Source organism: Cyanistes caeruleus, chromosome 19, assembly GCF_971803275.1.
Source record: "Cyanistes caeruleus chromosome 19, bCyaCae1.hap1.1, whole genome shotgun sequence".
NCBI lineage: Eukaryota > Metazoa > Chordata > Aves > Passeriformes > Paridae > Cyanistes > Cyanistes caeruleus.
This window is the reverse complement of record NC_141719.1, coordinates 9,140,235-9,156,848: the sequence shown is the minus strand read 5'-3', so window position 1 is coordinate 9,156,848 and position 16,614 is coordinate 9,140,235.

Sequence of the window (16,614 nt, the reverse complement as noted above, 5' to 3'; positions counted from 1 at the left end):
AAGGGAAAAAAAAAAAAGAAAAAGAAGAAGAAGAGGAAGAGGAAGAAAAAATTGGGGTAAAAGTTGAAGAACACTTTAATTTATAAGAAAAAGAACTAAATAATTGATGTAGTCATGGTGCCAAAGGTAATTTCTGCTGCTCCCTCTATCTCACAAAGACATTTAGCATTGATTGAGATCAAAGTATCAAAAACCCCTGCTGCTGAGCTGAAAGGCAAAACTTTCGGCTGCCTTTCTCCGCTCTAATAATATCGTCTTTATGTAGTTAATAAACTGCACACTTCAGTCAAACTATATCATTACAGAAGACTTAGGGAGCTAATAATTTAAAAGCAAAGAATTGCCTCTGTTCTTCGCTTTGAACTAAACAACATTCTGTTGAATGAGGGGGACATCAAAGCTTTGTTACTATTACCAATGTGGCTGGAGCATAGGGCCGCACAGAGTGTGTACTTCAGTCATCAAGAGAAAAAAAAAAGATTAAAGATATTGGCTTATCAACCCACAGGCAGAACCAGGTGTTTTCTTTTCTGCTGTGCAAGCATCAGGTGGTTTGCTTATCAATGAGTTTTCTTGTTAAATAGATGTACATGACTTAGGCTGATCCCGCCGATCCCGTGGCCCTTTTCTTTCCTGAGCCATCTTTGAAAAAGTTGGGCTGTGGGGATGTTTGTTTGCGGGAGGACGCTTTAATTGGGCCTTTTGTGCAGGGCCAGCTCCAGTTCTGTCACTCCCCTGTGGTGCCAGGCCCCTCCCTGCTCCCACCTTCCCCCCTCCCGCTTGCCCTGGCATGAGGGGCAGCCTCATCCTCTGGGGATGCACCGGGGTGGGGTTAGATTAGATACCATTAAAGATGTTTCATGGGAAGGGTTGTAAAGCACGGAACAGCCGGCCCAAGGTAGATAGTGACCACCCCTGGAGGTCACCACAGAGTCACTGATGGAGTCACCACCCCTGGAAGTGTTTGGGAACCACATGGATGTGGCACTTGGGTTAGTGGTGGTTCTGGGTGATGGTTGGACTCGAGGTCTTCTCCAACCTTAGTGATCCCATGGTTCAGCCCTGCCTGCCATCTCATCCCCACCTCTTCAGCTCCTCCCTGCAGAGCTGGCTCTGCTCTGCCAGCGCTGAGCTGTGTCCTGGGCACCCAGGAGGAGCCTGTGGCACGGCTGGGGCTGAGGAAGGCACGTCCTGCTCCTTTCTCTCTGCGTGGGGAGGACAGGGAGTGCCTGGGTCCTGCTGCTGCCTCCTCCAAGAGCTGCTTCTTCCCCCTCTCACCCCCCAACTGCCTGGGGAGCTCTGGCATTGCCAGGAGTGGGTGTCCATGGAGGCGTTGAGTGTGGAGACCCTGAACTCCTCGGTGGCTGTGTGGATCACTCCTGTTCATCCCAGTGATGTTTCTTTGCCAGAGGTTTTATTTTTTTCCAAGTGTGGCCCTTCCTTGTCAATCCCACTGAAACACAGAGCTTTTCCTGGGACATTGGGCAGGGGCAGCATCAGTAAAACCAGTCCAAGGAGCCTTCAGGAGCTCTCCTGTCATCCATCCCCTCCCTGCATGGCCACATCTGCCCATGTGCATCTGGATCTGACTCCAGGTTGGAATTTCTGTGTTTTTTGACTGGAAACAGTTGAATGTGGAGCTGTGGTGTGAGCCCTGAGGCCTCACCAGCACAAACCAGGTCAACCACGAGGTCAGGGGGTCTCTAAACCCCACTGCTCTGGTGAACCAGGCTGGATGGATCCCTGGATGTTCCTGGGAGCTGGCAGTGTGGTGTGGGCTCCATTATGGGATACTTGCACTTCTTAAATGCTGCTTTTCATTTGCATCAAAAACTCTCCTTGGTTCTTGGCAGTCTGGGTCTCATCCCCTATTAAAGACTGGAATTTAAAAAAAGCAGAAAATAATGGCTTATTTCAAAGTAACAATTCGAGTGCTTTTTGAAACGCTGTCCTTATTCAAAACCACTTAAATTTATACATATTTCTAAGTCGTTATTATCCTCAGAGGCTGAACCAATTTGGGTCTTGATTTCTCCGAGTGTTCTCCTGGATTTCTGTGTCAGAAAGTTGCGCTGCCATGTGAGCAGATGGGACGTTAACCACAGGTAACAAATGGTTTCCTGGGAATTATTGCTGAATTGTTCTTTAAAATACTTTGCAAAGCCTGTTACTAGGAGGAGAAAAATCATAGCAAAAGGACTTTGGGAAAGGGATGATCTGATTTTATCTTGCTCATGCTCAGGAGTGTGTGCCTGAGCATACCTGTAGATGTGTGCACATGTGTGCTTTTGTGGGCTTGGCTCTTTTCTCGGTGGAATTGGCCTTGCCCTGCCTTTCCAAGTGGTATTTTAGACCTGCTGGAATGCTCTCTTTGCCTTTAATTTTGGCAAGATTGGATTATTACAATAATGTAATAATGTGACCAGAGAGGAGCTTGTCCATCACCACGTGCAGGCCATGTGTGTTGTTTGAGGACAGAAATAATCAAATGGGGAGGTGGGAAAGGTACAAGACCCTCTCTGGCTCTGTGTTTCACATGCAGACATGGAGCCACAGCTCTCAGAACTCACTGAAATGTTGTTCTCATCTGTCAGGGAGACTTTGAGCAGCTCTGAGCTTGTCAGACTGATGCTATCCTGGACTGTGTCACACCTGAATCAACCCTGTTGTTCCTCAGTGCAGCTACCAAGCCAAAGGGGACTCTGGTGTTTTCTGCTTGACTTATTTGGGCTTCCACTGATCACAGAATCATCAGGGTGGGAAGAGACCTTCAGGATCATCCAGTCCCAGCATCACCCAGCACCTAAACCATAACCCCAGGTGCATCCAGCTGCCTCTTGAACTCTTCCATGGTGACTCCACCACCTCCCTGGGCATCTCATCCCAATGCCTGACCACTGACGGGCTGTGTTGGACACAACACTCGAGATTTGCACCCAGAAATCAGCCCGAGGGTTCTACTGAATACAACTTTCAGGGCAAAGTGCTTAAAGCAAATCCTAGAGCGCAGTGTCTGCCTGGCTGTCCATCTGTCTGTCTGTCTCTCTCCAGGCAAACTCATCCCTGGCGTGGTTGTTTCTGCAGGATTTGTTCTCAACAGTGCTGAGAGGGAGGAGAGAGGTTCTGGCTGGACAGAGCTGCAGAGCTGGAGGCTCTGGAGCCAACCTCTGAAAGATGTGGTAACACAAAGATAATAAAGCGCCTCCGATGGAGTGCAAGGCAGAGGGAAGCTGTCTTTAGCCTTTACCAAAACCACTGTCAGTCCTTTGCCTTTGCACGGCACAGCTCTAGCAAAGCTAATTGGGTTAGTGCCTTGCAGGGGGTTCTCAGTGTCTGCAGGAGGTGGGCTGCTGCAAACACCTTCCCCTTCAAGGCACACAGCGTTGCCTTTTTCACACCACAGCTCTCTCCCTGGCTTCTGTTCTCGAAAAGCAAAAGTCCCAGGCTGTTCTTCAGTATCAGCCATTACAGTGTTTCAGCTCTTTCCTCCCAGCCATTTTCAAATGTTCAACTTAAAAGGAAAATGTTTCATTTTAGGCCAAATCCCCCCTTCCTCTCCCTTTTCCCTCTCTTCTCCTTCGTCCCCCCCCTCCCCTTTTCTCTGGAAGAAGAACAAAGTCATTCAAATCAGGAAGCTGAGGAACTCCATGTATACTTTCCACTGGGACCTCAATCCCTACTGGTTTGGCATGATTTGATTGAAGTGTAATTTAATCCTTCATCATTTGTCATAATGTCATTTATATATAAAAACAACACTGCATCCAAACTTCAGATCAGCACCGAGGAGCTCTCCAGGAGGGATGGGAAGGGGCTGAGGAGCTGTGCTGGTGGAGAGGGGGGTGAGGAGCTGGCAGGCAGTGTCCCCCTCTCTGGGCAGGCACCAGGATGGAACATGTCATAGTTAAGACAGGTCACATCGTGTTAGAGGAGAGGGTTTGGGTTCACGGGGAAATGAAGGGGTGGTTGTGAGCACATCTGTGTGAAAGGATTCAGGCTGGGTAGGTGAAACACCTGGGCAGAGGTGAACAACCTGGGTCTCAGCGTGGCTGGAGACCGGGCTGTGTTTGCTCTGGAAGGGGTAGTGATGATGGTGTCACTGCCCTCTGTCACCAGCTGTGAGCCTGCACACCTCAAACCTCTCTATTTGTGCTAGGAGCAGAAAAAAGAGAAGAGCCTTTCATGGTAGGAAAATTCTTCCCAGCCTTGCTCTGCCACCATGTGCAGGTTTCCTCCATCCCTTCCTCTTCAGAGTCACCTCTGCACTGTTGCTGTTCACCTCCAGCTGCTGGGGATGGGGCTGCAGCAGGTTTTTGTCGCTGAGACCCCCTCATGGAGCCTGCCAGTGAGGGAGCAGAAGCACCAGACTCATCTCAGGGCTGTAGGAAGCTGAGTCTTCATCCTTTTTATCAAATGTTTATCTAAGCACGGCTAAAATACCAACCACCTTCATCCAAGGGTGAGGAGAGAACAGGCTGGGAGGCCGTTCAGGCTGCAGAGGGCTGTGGCTCCTGCTGGTTCTGGGTTTGCAGTTCACAGATGGTGACCAAGCCCTGCATGGGCTGCCCTGTGGGAGCTCTTCCCACTCCAGTGCCCTCTCTGTGCAAAGGGAGCTCCTGGACGGGCAGGAGGCTGGAGGGGCAGGATCATCCCTGTGTTACTGCTCCTGCTCTTCCCTGCAGCTCTCACAGAATAAAAGCATTTTCTGCAGCTTTGGTGCAGTATGGATCAGAAACCAGCCCCGGGGTAGCTGAGAGGTGTCAGGAAAGCTCTGCCCTGCAAAGCCCCAGGGGTTTTTGCTTCCAGATCCTCCCTGCTCTGGCAGGGTGAGCTCCCCACAGAGGCACCCGCCTGGCTCTGCACCTGGGCACGGTGGCTTCTCATGTCCTCCCAAGCTGCTGCCTCCCTGCTCCTGGCAGGAGCAGCTTTGACATGGTCTGGCCTCACAGGGAGGCATGTGCTGGAATGCACCACAGCTCATCCTGAGGAGAGCCTCTACACAACAGGAAGGTTACAGCTGATCTGCAAATGTCACGTGAGGTGTTTGACTGGGGGAATTTTCTGAGAGACATGTTGAGCATCTTTACTTCCCCTTCCTATCTGTTCACTGAACGCCCTCAAAGGAGGTAGGAGCAAGGGGAACAGAGAAGCCTTATTCCTCAGAAAGAAAACATTCCTGGAGTCAGGGTATATCAGCCAGACACTGCCTGCCTTCCTTCAGCATCAGCTGTGCAGGGATTCCAGCAGTCAGAGCTTGGATATCCTGAAATCCAGAGCCTGGGTATGCCAGAATCCAGAGCCTGGGTATGCCAGAATCCAGAGCCTGGGTGTATGCCAGAATCCAGAGCCTGGGTATCCCAGAATCCAGAGCCTGGGTATCCCAGAATCCAGAGCCTGGGTATGCCAGAATCCAGAGCCTGGGTATCCCAGAATCCAGAGCCTGGGTATCCCAGAATCCAGAGCCTGGCTCTCCACTGGGCCTGGGACAGGAGCCAGAGGCTGGTGGGGAACAGCACCCAGCACTCTCAGACCCTCCCTGTGCTGCCTCCCTCCACAAAGCACCAAGCTGCCAGCTCACCTGCAGTCAGGTGTGGTCTAACCTGCTGTAAAACCCCCACCAGAGAGGGCTGAGTGAGGGTGAGACCCCCACTCACCCCCACCAAGCTCCTGTTGGGGTCAGGGCTCTGCCCCATCCCTCCCCTCTCCCAGCAGAGCAGTGTGTCTATTCACAGCACTTGTCAAAAATTAAAGCAGAACCTTCTTTCAAATGTTCCATCTGTACTTGGCTGCCAGAAAAGTGATTCTTCCTCCAAAAAAAATTTGCATTTAAAATTCCAAATATGCACTTTTGCTCAGACGAAAGAATGTGTGTTCCCGCTTTCAAGTCGGGCTGCCTGTGACCTCTAGGTTTTAATAATTTCAGCAAAGTGTCATTTGACAATTCAAATACAGGCTGTAAGCACAGGAAAGTAAATGTCCTTTAAGATAAGCACATATTATATTGAGAGTTGATGATGAGAAGATTTCACCTACAGCTAGGAACTTCAGAGCAATGTGTATGACACTTCTGCATATTAAAAACCGCTTTGGTGAAATATTGGTATTTCCAGATTTCAGCTTTGCCAGCGCTCAAGCGTTTCCACTGTTTAATTCATAAGAAGGTGTGATGGCCTTGTGTATAGAGGGTTCACTGTTTGGCTTTTGCTTCCCAATTAAAAATAAATCAGTGCTCAAATCCTGCTGGCTGCTGATCCCAGGGGGTGAAGGACCACAGCTGGGATGGCCAAAATCTGTGCTGCCAGCCCACTCCTGGCCCAGGGATGTGCAGGGGGCTGAGGCTGGTCCCCCAGGCTCTGAGCCCTCAGGATCTGCTCACTGGGGTTCCCCCCTGACTCTCTGGTTTCCCCAGATCCTCTGGGTTTTATTGGGCTGCCCCAGCCCCTCGCACAGAGCGGGCTCTTATCGCCCTGACACCCAAGCCATGCCCCCAGCGAGCACCAGATCAGCGTGTCACCATAATTAATAGTGCTCCCTGTGGTCCCTGGTAATCCATCCCAGGGCTGCACAGCCCTGCCTCTGTTTTGCTGAGGTACATGGGAGCCTCAGAGCTGCCCCAAACAGAGCCTTTTTCATGAAAACTGCTTCATTCAACACCTTCTAAGGGCTGCGGGCGCAGGGAGGGGGCAAGTTTACACAGATGCTTGTGTCTCAGGGCTTGCTAGCAGGTGTCTCCTAACTTTACACAGACCACCCTCACACTAAAGGGACTCTTTTGCTTTGAGCCTGTTTGAGTTACACGGCTTTGGTCTCCAGGTTCCTGTCCCGCGGGCGATTTATGGCTTTGCTGGCTGACAATGCTCCCGTGAGCACAGCGACGGGTGCCTGGGCCAGGGTGCCTTCCTCAGATAGCTGGGCTCCCCTGACCATGAAATCCTCAGGCTTTCCAGGGAAAGGAAAACAACAACAACACCCCCACGGGGCTGTGGGGTCTTTCATTTGTTTGTTTGTTTGTTTGAGATGGAGTGGGGGGTGTGGGGAGAGGAGGTAATGATAGGTTTAGGCTGAGAATTTCCTCTGAATCTGGCCATTTTCTCTTGCTGAGGTCATATGACAGCTGAGATTGCACAATTGGAAATGTTTTGAGGCATTCCTTCAGCCTGGAGAGAGGAGGAGGGAAGATATTTAGGGTTTGCTGTCTGTAGTTTGGGGAACAGACACCTGGAGAGCTCTCCTGTGTAGGGGTGGGCATGGAGAGCACTCACCAAGGGGCACTGGTGAGCTCCAGCTGCTGGGAGAATTTGGGGTTCTTCAGGGAGAATTTGGGGTTCCTCAGGCTTTAGGAAGCTTGGGTTAGGCTGTTGCAAATTTGTGTCCCTTTGTGTCCCTCTGAAACTTCTTTAGTTCTCCTTGAGAATTGTGGGGAGGATATGTTATTGGGGTGAATGGTTTGGGTTGGAAGGAACCTCAAAGATCCACGGGCAGGGACATCTTCCACCATCCCAGCCCTGTCCAGCCTGGCCTTGGGCACTGCCAGGGATCCAGGGGCAGTCACAGCTGCTCTGGGCACCTGTGCCAGGGCCTCCCACCCTGCCAGGGAAGGATTTCTCCCCAGTATCCCATCTCTAAGTGCAGCCCCAGCACCCCAGCAGTGCCTCCCCAGCTGGTGCAGGAGCAGGGATGGGTGCTCAGAGATATAAATGACATTTCTAGTTCATGTCCTTATCTGGTGCAACGAGGAGTAGCCACAAGATTCATCTTCTCCTGCTTTATCTGCTCCCACTAGAAAGGAAAGGAGGACAGTCTCCTGCTGATCACAGGGAGGTTATTGGCTGAGTTTATTCTTGGCTGCTTGATAAGTCCACGCTTCAGCCCTCATCCCCCTCAGGTCATTTAATACTCTGCTCCTGGCAGGGCTGTAGAGGCACCGGTTGAAGGCAGCTGGAGTGTGTCAGGCTCTGGGTTGTCCCTCCAAAGGCACCTGGTGCCACTGGGCAGGGTCCCAGCAATCTCTAAGGATGGCTCCCCATGCCTCCAGCCCCTGCCTCTCTCACACAATGCTTTGTAAAAGCTGTACTGGATTAGTTTGGGGAGGCACGATAAAAAATAAATGACTTTGTTGTGCGTTTGGAACAAAATAATGCTTTAATAGCAGAATCCTTTTCAAAGTTAGCAGTTAAGAGTAAGCAGTACTTCAGGCAATCCAGGCATCTGCTGCAGGGACTTTCCATCGTGATTAGTTAATGAGCTTGATGTACTTTTCCCATCTAATTAAGATGCCATCTTTTTAGCCTTGCTAGGAAAGGTAAATGGGTGAGACAGAGACAGGTCCCCTCAGTCTGTGTGCCAGAGCCCACGCAGGATGTGACCAGAGCTGTGTCCATCTCCAGCCTGGCCATCCTCCTCACTGGGATTCCTGGGATAAAGCAGGGCTGGGGGTGGGACAGCCCTTTCCCAGCTCCCTGCAAGCCGGGGACTTGTGAGTTTGTCTGCACGAGCAGAGGGGTTGCACACGTGAAGAAACGCCTCAAAGAGAAGCAGCAGATCTCACCAAAGCCAGTTGTTTCCCCCAAACTCAAAAGAAAAAGCTGCTTTGAAAGACCTCTGAGGGCTGGGAGCTGCAGGCCTGATGCTTGGTCAGGGCTGCGGGCTCAGAGTTTTCTCTGGCAGCAAATGAAAGCAGCCACAGCTCCAGTAGCTGGAAATGCCTGTGTGCTGGAGTGCCAAAACACAGGAGAGAGAGCTGGGAGCAGGGATCCAAGAGGGGCAGGGATGGAGTGCCAAAACACAGGAGAGAGAGCTGGGAGCAGGGATCCAAGAGGGGCAGGGATGGAGTGCCAAAACACAGGAGAGAGCTGGGAGCAGGGATCCAAGAGGGGCAGGGATGGAGTGCCAAAACACAGGAGAGAGAGCTGGGATAAGGATCCAGGAGGAGCAGGCACTGGGACCTGCTGGCTCCTGTGCTGGGTTTGCATGGGCACTTTCACCAGCCATGGGAGGGACAGGCATTGGCACCACACCCCCCTGGTGTGCCCTGCTTGGGGCAGAAATCCCTTTGCATGGCACAGGATACAACATTCACAGACCTCCAGGACCTCCCATGACTTTTACAGCTCCAGCCAGCTGTGCTGCAAGCCATCTGAAAGCTCAGAGCTCTGGGACGTGCCTCTCCTGGTGATGTGGGAGCAGCTCCTGCTCTTTCACAGAGCGTCTGGAGCACCAGCCCCACGTCAGGATGAAGGAGACTCGGTAAAGCAGAGGGACTGCTGCCTCTCACAGCCACACACTGAACTGGTGGCCACCCTGGGATGTCTGTCAGTCTCTTTTCCCAGCTGACCCCATTTTCATATGTTCCCCCTTCATAGCTGGGCTCCAAAGCCTGGATATATTTCCTCCTGGCCTGCCATCGTGCTGATGGGATTTAAATATGAAAAGCATTGCTCTCTGTGCTAGTTAAGCCTTTGGTTAAAAGTGCAGGATGTTAAGAGGTGCAGGATTTTTTTTTAGTCTCTTGTAAGGTCTTTTTCAGTGTTCCTTATGAGATGGTGTTGAAAGTCTCTGTAATATAATGATCCCACACGTGTATATGCAATATCTCTCCTCCCTTTATGCAGACTTTTCCCAGCTAATTTCACAGTTTACTCCGTTAAATCCTTGCCATCCTTTGCCATGAACTCTGGAGGTTTTGCTGCCACATGGTGCATGTGGCTGCTGCTTGTGTATCTGCCTGGAATTAATGTGGGCAGCCTTCATCTCCTGCAGCCTTTCTGCGAAGATCAATGGGCTTAATCCTCGGCCTCCAGGATCTACTGAGCTCTCTGCCTCTTGCCCTGTGGTCCAGCTTTTCCTTGGCAGCCTTTGAGTAAAAGTTTCATGGAATTACAGGCTGGATTGGGTTGGGATGGACCTTAAAGATCATTTGTCCCACCCCCCACGCCGTGTGCAGGGACATCTTCCACTAGAACAGGTTGCCCAGAGTCCCATCCAAGCCTGGCCTTGAATATTTCCAGGGATGTGATGTGTTTGGGACAATTCTAGTGATGGGAAGTTTGACCTCCCTTCAGTTTTTGAAATGCCAGCTCCCAGAGGCTCAGAGGGCTGAGCCAGGAGGTGTCCCTTGGAATGGGATGTGCCTCCTGAGCCATGGGCAGCTGCAGTTGGCAATTATCCCACACCTTCACTATTGCTCATCCCCACCCAGCTTTGGAGGACTGGTGTTGCAGACAGCTCCTTTTTACCCCCAGAATCTTCAGAATAAAAGTAAAAAGATAGAAAAAGGGAGTAAAAATTGCTCACAGCTGCGATTTTATAGCTCCTAGTTGTCTCCTCCAACCCTTTACTCACATTTTCCTGCATGGGCCAGCCCAAGGCTTCATGCACAGTTCTGTCAGGGGGTTCTCATTGTCTTTAGTGGGCCATAAATCCTGCAGGTGACCCTGGGCTGTCCCCTCCCTCAGCAGCAGGCACCCCTGGTCCCTCTGGGATGGCATTCCTTGGCTCAGCAGCCCTGGCACACGGCAAGAGGGGGCATGCTCAGGCTGTGTTCTCTGACACACACAACATCCTCTTTATTATTATTATTATTTATTTATTATTATTCCTTTATTTCCAATATAAAAACCAAAAAAAATCAGGGATGAGAAGACAAAGAAAGAAAAGCAAAGCAGGAAAACAACACAAGGAGAAGGTTATGGCTATAAAACACATTTTGGCACCAGCTTCCCCCCACAAACTGCAGGTGAGCAGGGAGGCAAATTCCCTTCTTCCTCCCCAAACCATGCACACCTCGCTGCTGGCACTGTCACTGCTGCCACCTCGGTGTCCCCAGAGAGGGGCTGCCAGTCATTCTGGGGTGCTTTGAAGCGGGCACAAAGGAGCAAGTCATTTGAGACTTCCTGCCTGGTGGCCTGTATCAGCTTGTGAATCATCCCGACGCTCCCGCTTAATCCGCTTGTGCATCTTTGAAGCCTTTTCTGTCTCGCAAACAAATGATCAACTGCAACTTATTTTTAATCCATTAAAAGGTTCCAGATATTCCCCCCTGTAAAAAAAAAAAAAACAACAAAAAAATCAACAAAATACCCAGCCTTGGAACCTCAGGGAGGAGCGAGTTTTGTGAGTATTGACTCGGTCTCTGCTGAGCACAGCCAAATATTAGCATCAATTTGTGAGTTGCTTGCAAGGAAGAAATGTCAAAGGTTCAGCTTTTGCTGTGAGCTAATCCTGGCTATTAAAATACCAGGATCTCAAGGAAAGTAGCTGCAAGATGGTGACAAAATATCTTGGATGCAGCATTGTGTATGGCACACTTGATCCAAGGGACCAGAGAGTCAGGTTTGGTGTTGGGGAAGAAATCCAGGGGCTGTTGTCTTCCATTTGCAGCTGGATGTACCTGGAAGGACACTGCTCTGCTCCCAGACATTTCTGCAACTACCCTCCCGTTAAGTTTGATGTGAATAAATTGATGCTTTCTACTCCTTCTTTCATGCTTTGCTCTGAACAAAAAAAATCCCTAAAATTACAAAATCCAGCTGAAATTTAATTGAAAACAACAAGTTCCATCTGGCCTCACATAAATTATGGCCAAAGTTGCCATTTTAAAGAACTGTTGTTGTTGTTGTTGTTTAATGCTGGACTATTAATCAGCTCAAATGGAGCTTAAATCAGTTTAAAATTTGGACCAGGTTTGCTCAAGGAGGTTGAAAACTTGAGCAAAAGGATTTGGGAACAGCTCAGCTGAGCTCTGGACTTGCAAGGATCCAAGAGAGCCCAGGATTTTGTACTGGACACTTCCCAACACCTCAAAGGCTCTGAGAGAGATGGAGAGGGATTTTGGACAAGGGCCTGGAGTGTCAGGACAAGGGAAATGGCTTCAAACTGACAGAGGGTAGGTTTGGATGGGATTTTGGGGAGGAATTGTTCCCTGTGAGGGTGAGCAGGGTGGCACAGGGTGCCCAGAGCAGCTGGGGCTGCCCCTGGATCCCTGGCAGTGCCCAAGGCCAGGCTGGACGGGGTTTGGAGCAGCCTGGGACAGGGGAAGGGGTCCCTGCTCCCTTGGATGAAATGACTTTTGCAGGATCCTTTCCAGCCCAGCCTGTTCCTTGGTTCTGTGCCCAGAGCAGGTGCTGTGTCCAGGCTCTGCCCTCCTCTGAGTCACCTGCTCTTTGACTGAACCTTAAATTACATTGCTCTGAGGGTGGTTTTAACCACACAGCCTCAAAGCCCCTCCCATGGCACTGAGTTGTGGTTGTGTAAGCAAAGCAGATCTGTATTTCACAGCCTTCCCTGGCTGCCCTGGCACTGGGGAGGGGCAGGAAAGCTTCTCCTCCCCACAGCCCCCAGTCTGTGGTCCTGGCTCTGTGAGCTGCAGGTGCTTGTGCTGCTGAAATTTGGGCTGGATGGTGAGAATAGTGTCCCTAGACCCAAAATGTGTCTCCACAGCAGTGTCCTGCTGTCCAGCTGTAAACAGCACAGGAGAGGTCCTTTGGGATGGGTTTGGAAGAGGAACTGGGAGTGAGATTGCTCTGACATGAGGGATGGAAACAACTCTGGTGAGCAGTGGGGCTGGAAGTTGTGTAAAATCTGTAAATTGTCTGAGTGTAAGGTGCTGCTGCCCTTGGGAGGCAGTTTGGGCTGTTTTCTGGTATTTATTTAATCACTGCACATCTTTAAGACACAAATACTCAGCTGATCCTCCTTCCTTTTTGGCTGACTGCACCTTGTGGAGTTGAGCATCCTCCTGTGATGTGTAAATGACGAGTGACTGCTGGTGATCAAAGAGCACTGGTTTGATGGACACATTTCAGCTTCCTGTTGGACAGCTGGGTGGCATTTCCTATCAGCCCTCATATCCCAGGGTGGCTTTTCCAGAACCTGCAGTTACTGGGTTCCTTCTCCCCAGGCAGCCAGTCCAGTGGGAGCCATCCCTTGCTCCAGCCCTGCTCCTGCCAGCCTTGCCATGGCAGTCTTTGCTTGTGTGAGTAACTGCAGGCACCCCAGATCCCCTGGGATGTGGTTCAGATGTGCAGATTTTGTGCTGAGCAGGAGTGGGGGGATTAGGCTCGAGTTCCTGGGAGAAGGGTCAGTCCTGTGTGGTGGGGGCACGAACAAAATCCCAAACTCCTGCCACGTGCAAAAGAGGATGGGGGAAACCCAAATTATCCATCCCAGCTCTGTGTGATGGGGCAGTGCTGGGGAGCAGCCACCCAGGAGGAGCTGTACAGACCCGTGGGGTGGGGACCCTCAAATCAAATCCTTCAGTGGGGTTATCACAGCCTGAGGAACTGCTTTGAGTCAAGGCATTGCCCTCCATGCAGATTTCAGGTGTGAACTGGAACATTTCTGCTGCAGCTTATTGGGAAGCCCACAGCAAGTCAGAAAATCCACAGCAATTCACACCAGAAGGTGGAAAACACTGTATTTTATTTTTCTTTTTTATGAAAAGTTTTCATTATTATTTTATTGCTTATGAAAATTTTTATTATTTTTCATTTTAAAAAATAAAACTGGAATTGCTTCTCTACTTTTGTGAAAGGAAGGCACCAGTCTGGTGAGTGGGAAATGCTTTAGCCTTGGCCCTCTCTGATATTTCCTTTTGCCTTTGGTCACAAAGAAAAAGCAGATCAGCCTCTGCCCCTGCCACATCCTGGAGGAAGCTGCTCCCTGTGTGCAAACCTGTAGGAAAAGGGAATTAATTGTAGGTGACTTGTATTTGGATCCAAAAGGCTCTTTCTGCTGAGGGAGAATCGGTCTGTAGGAGCATCTCCCACTCCACTTTGCATTTGTTGCAGTTTTTCTGGGAGCTGGAGCTGAGGTCTGAGGTGTGGGCACAGCCTCTCCCGTCACTGGAGTGGGAAGGGATCCAAAATGTGGTGGGCAAAGTGTGGTGTCCTCAGCCCAGAGAGATCTGTGTCCTTCTCAGAACGAGCCTGGTGTGTGTGTGCTTTGGAAAACTCTGATTTTCCTGTCCCCTGGGCACTGAAAGCTTTTCCTTCACCACCTCCAGGAGGGAGGGACGGGCACTGAGACCCTGGCACTGCCAAGGCTTGCTGCAAAAACGCTGTGCTTGTATGGCCAATTGCTCTTTTCCACTGCTTAACCTTCCAAAGTGATAAAAAAATACTTCAGCAGCAGTGAATGTCCAGCAATGGCTCCAAAAGCTTCCAGGAATCCCAGGGACTTTGATCTCCCATCACTCCACCCCCTTCTACTTTCTGTTGTTTAAGATTTACCAAACGTTGCATCTCCTCACATCAAAATTCACCTTTGTTTTGCTACAGATAATCACCCAACGGTGATAACAACAATAAAATTCCTAGGAAATCTCCCTGTGGCAACAAGTAATTGACCCAAGAATTTTCACTACAAGGAGTTTTTATTTTTTTTTTAATAACCACACAGCACTGGAGATGCTCGTCCGTCGGGGGATGCACCGCTATTGTTCTCATCAGTCCTGATGCTTTGCCTTCACCCTTTGAGTTCTCTCAAAGGATTGAGATTATTTGGTTTCTTTGAAGAACAAAGGATAAAGAATTTTTTTTAGATGACTGGCTATTTTGATCTGCAAGGTCTGCACGCAGTGTGAGGGAACAAACATCACTAAATCATTAAGGGAAAAGGGAAGGGTATGCATAATGGAAAGAGAAACACAAAAGCCACCGAGTCCGGTGGTTGCAGCCGAGCCTGGGCGTTGTTTTCAGCCCCACTGCTGATCCTGCACAGGGTTTGCTGCTTTGCTTCTCTGGCCCTGGGTTTCTCTAATCGATTATTTGGCACCACAACACTCACAGCCGCTTTGTCTGGTTTAGTTATAATTCCCAATGCCTTTGGAGAAATAAAGGACATGGAGTAGGATGTCTCATTTCACCAGCACCTCTCTTGAAATGTAGATTTAAAGTGTCATGGAAGTGTCCATGAAAATCCTCTTGGGCTGCCTGGACTCCCTGTCTGTGCCTTGGGGACAGGAGAGGACCTGGGGACACCACTGGCCAAAGCAAGGTGCCTCTTTTCCCCAGGAGCTGGAGGATTTGGAGCTTGGCCTCCTGTTTTCCAGCTCCACAGAAAATGGAGATCCCTTGGAATGTGCATGGCATGGGATGGAACACAAACATCCCTCCATTCAAAAGTGCCTTTTCCGTTTGGGGAGATAAGAAAATATCACATGTTCTGAGGAAATAGGATTAGCCTGTAATTAAGCAAAAATCCTCCTATTTAGCATAACAATTTTTTTTTTCTTAAATTAAAGAGTGAATATTACCTGCTAATTACGGGGTACACAACATACACAAAGCAATGGCTAATTTGTATATGAGTGCCTATTTCTGTTCTGCTTGAAAAAAAATTAAACTTTAATAATCATTTACCCTGATGCATAAGTAGAAGATGTCTTCTGGACTTCCAGCTAAACAAACAGCATCCTGCTGAGCCGAGTCCATGCTGATCCTGCCAGCTGGAACACAGCAGCTGATGCTGCAGCTGCCTTAAAAATGCTCAGCTTGAGGTGGTCACCTGAAAGGGAAGCACACAACACACCTCGAGGCTGTCCCAGACTGGGCAGGTCAGTGCAAGGCTGTTGTGGAGCTGTGAACCACGGAGGAATCCTGAAATCTGGAGGAGTTTTAGTCTGGATCCAAGCTCTGTGGAGTTCCTTGGCCAGGGCCTGGAGCTGTGCTGGATTTCTCCTGGTTTTGGCAAGGAACTGAAAACCTGGTGTAGCTCTGACAAAGTTTGGGTTTGCTCAAGTGAGCCTGAGCTGTGTTGGGGCTGAACTTTGCCTTTTCTTGGTGGATCCTTGGGAATTGGTTCACTTGAAGGTGAGTGAATGAGTGAACTTACTCCCCTCAGATTCTGATCCCCCTGTAACCCACCAGTTTCAGATTTAGTTCTGCACTCTGCAGACACTTTAGCACATGTTTTGATTCCCACATTTACCAGGAGTGCTCACTCACACACAGCCAAACACATGTGCTGGTTTTCACAGCATCCAAGAGGCTGCCACAAATACTTCAGGTTCAACTTCCATTTTCACATCCCTTGAATTGGAGCTGGTGTTCTTCCAGAAGCTGCCCTAATTATTCACTTTGATGCTCTAATCCCCTTCCTGCCCTTCGGACACATGGATTTGTGAATGTCCCTAATCTCCAGCGGGGATTTTTCCCAGTGATACAGGGTCCAGCTGTCTCCTGGAGATGAGTGAGTGTTCCTGACACACAGGTAGCTGTGTTGGTCGTGGGGTTAACCAGAAAAACTTCTGAAAACACACAAAGGGGGAAAACATCACCTTGGCTGGAGTGTCACTGCCATGTGGGGAAATATTCCCAGCTGTGGCTGGCTGTCCTTGGGAAGTGAAGAGTCCTGGTGTGCTGCACCTCTGTGTGCTGGCTGCTGACTGTGCAGCAGGGAAACACCTGAGGGAGGGCACTGCCAGGTGGCACAAGGCCTCCTTTATTCAGGAGCGTGGAGATTTTCCAAATTGCAGCAGCGCTGTTCCGCTCTCACCAGCCCAGCCTGGCGTCTGAGAGGGCTGGGCTCAGGTGTGCTCTCCTGCCTGAGCTCTGGGTGCACAGGGCAGGGTGTTGCCCCTGATTTGGGGGTCAGGACAGTCCCTGTCCCTGTCCC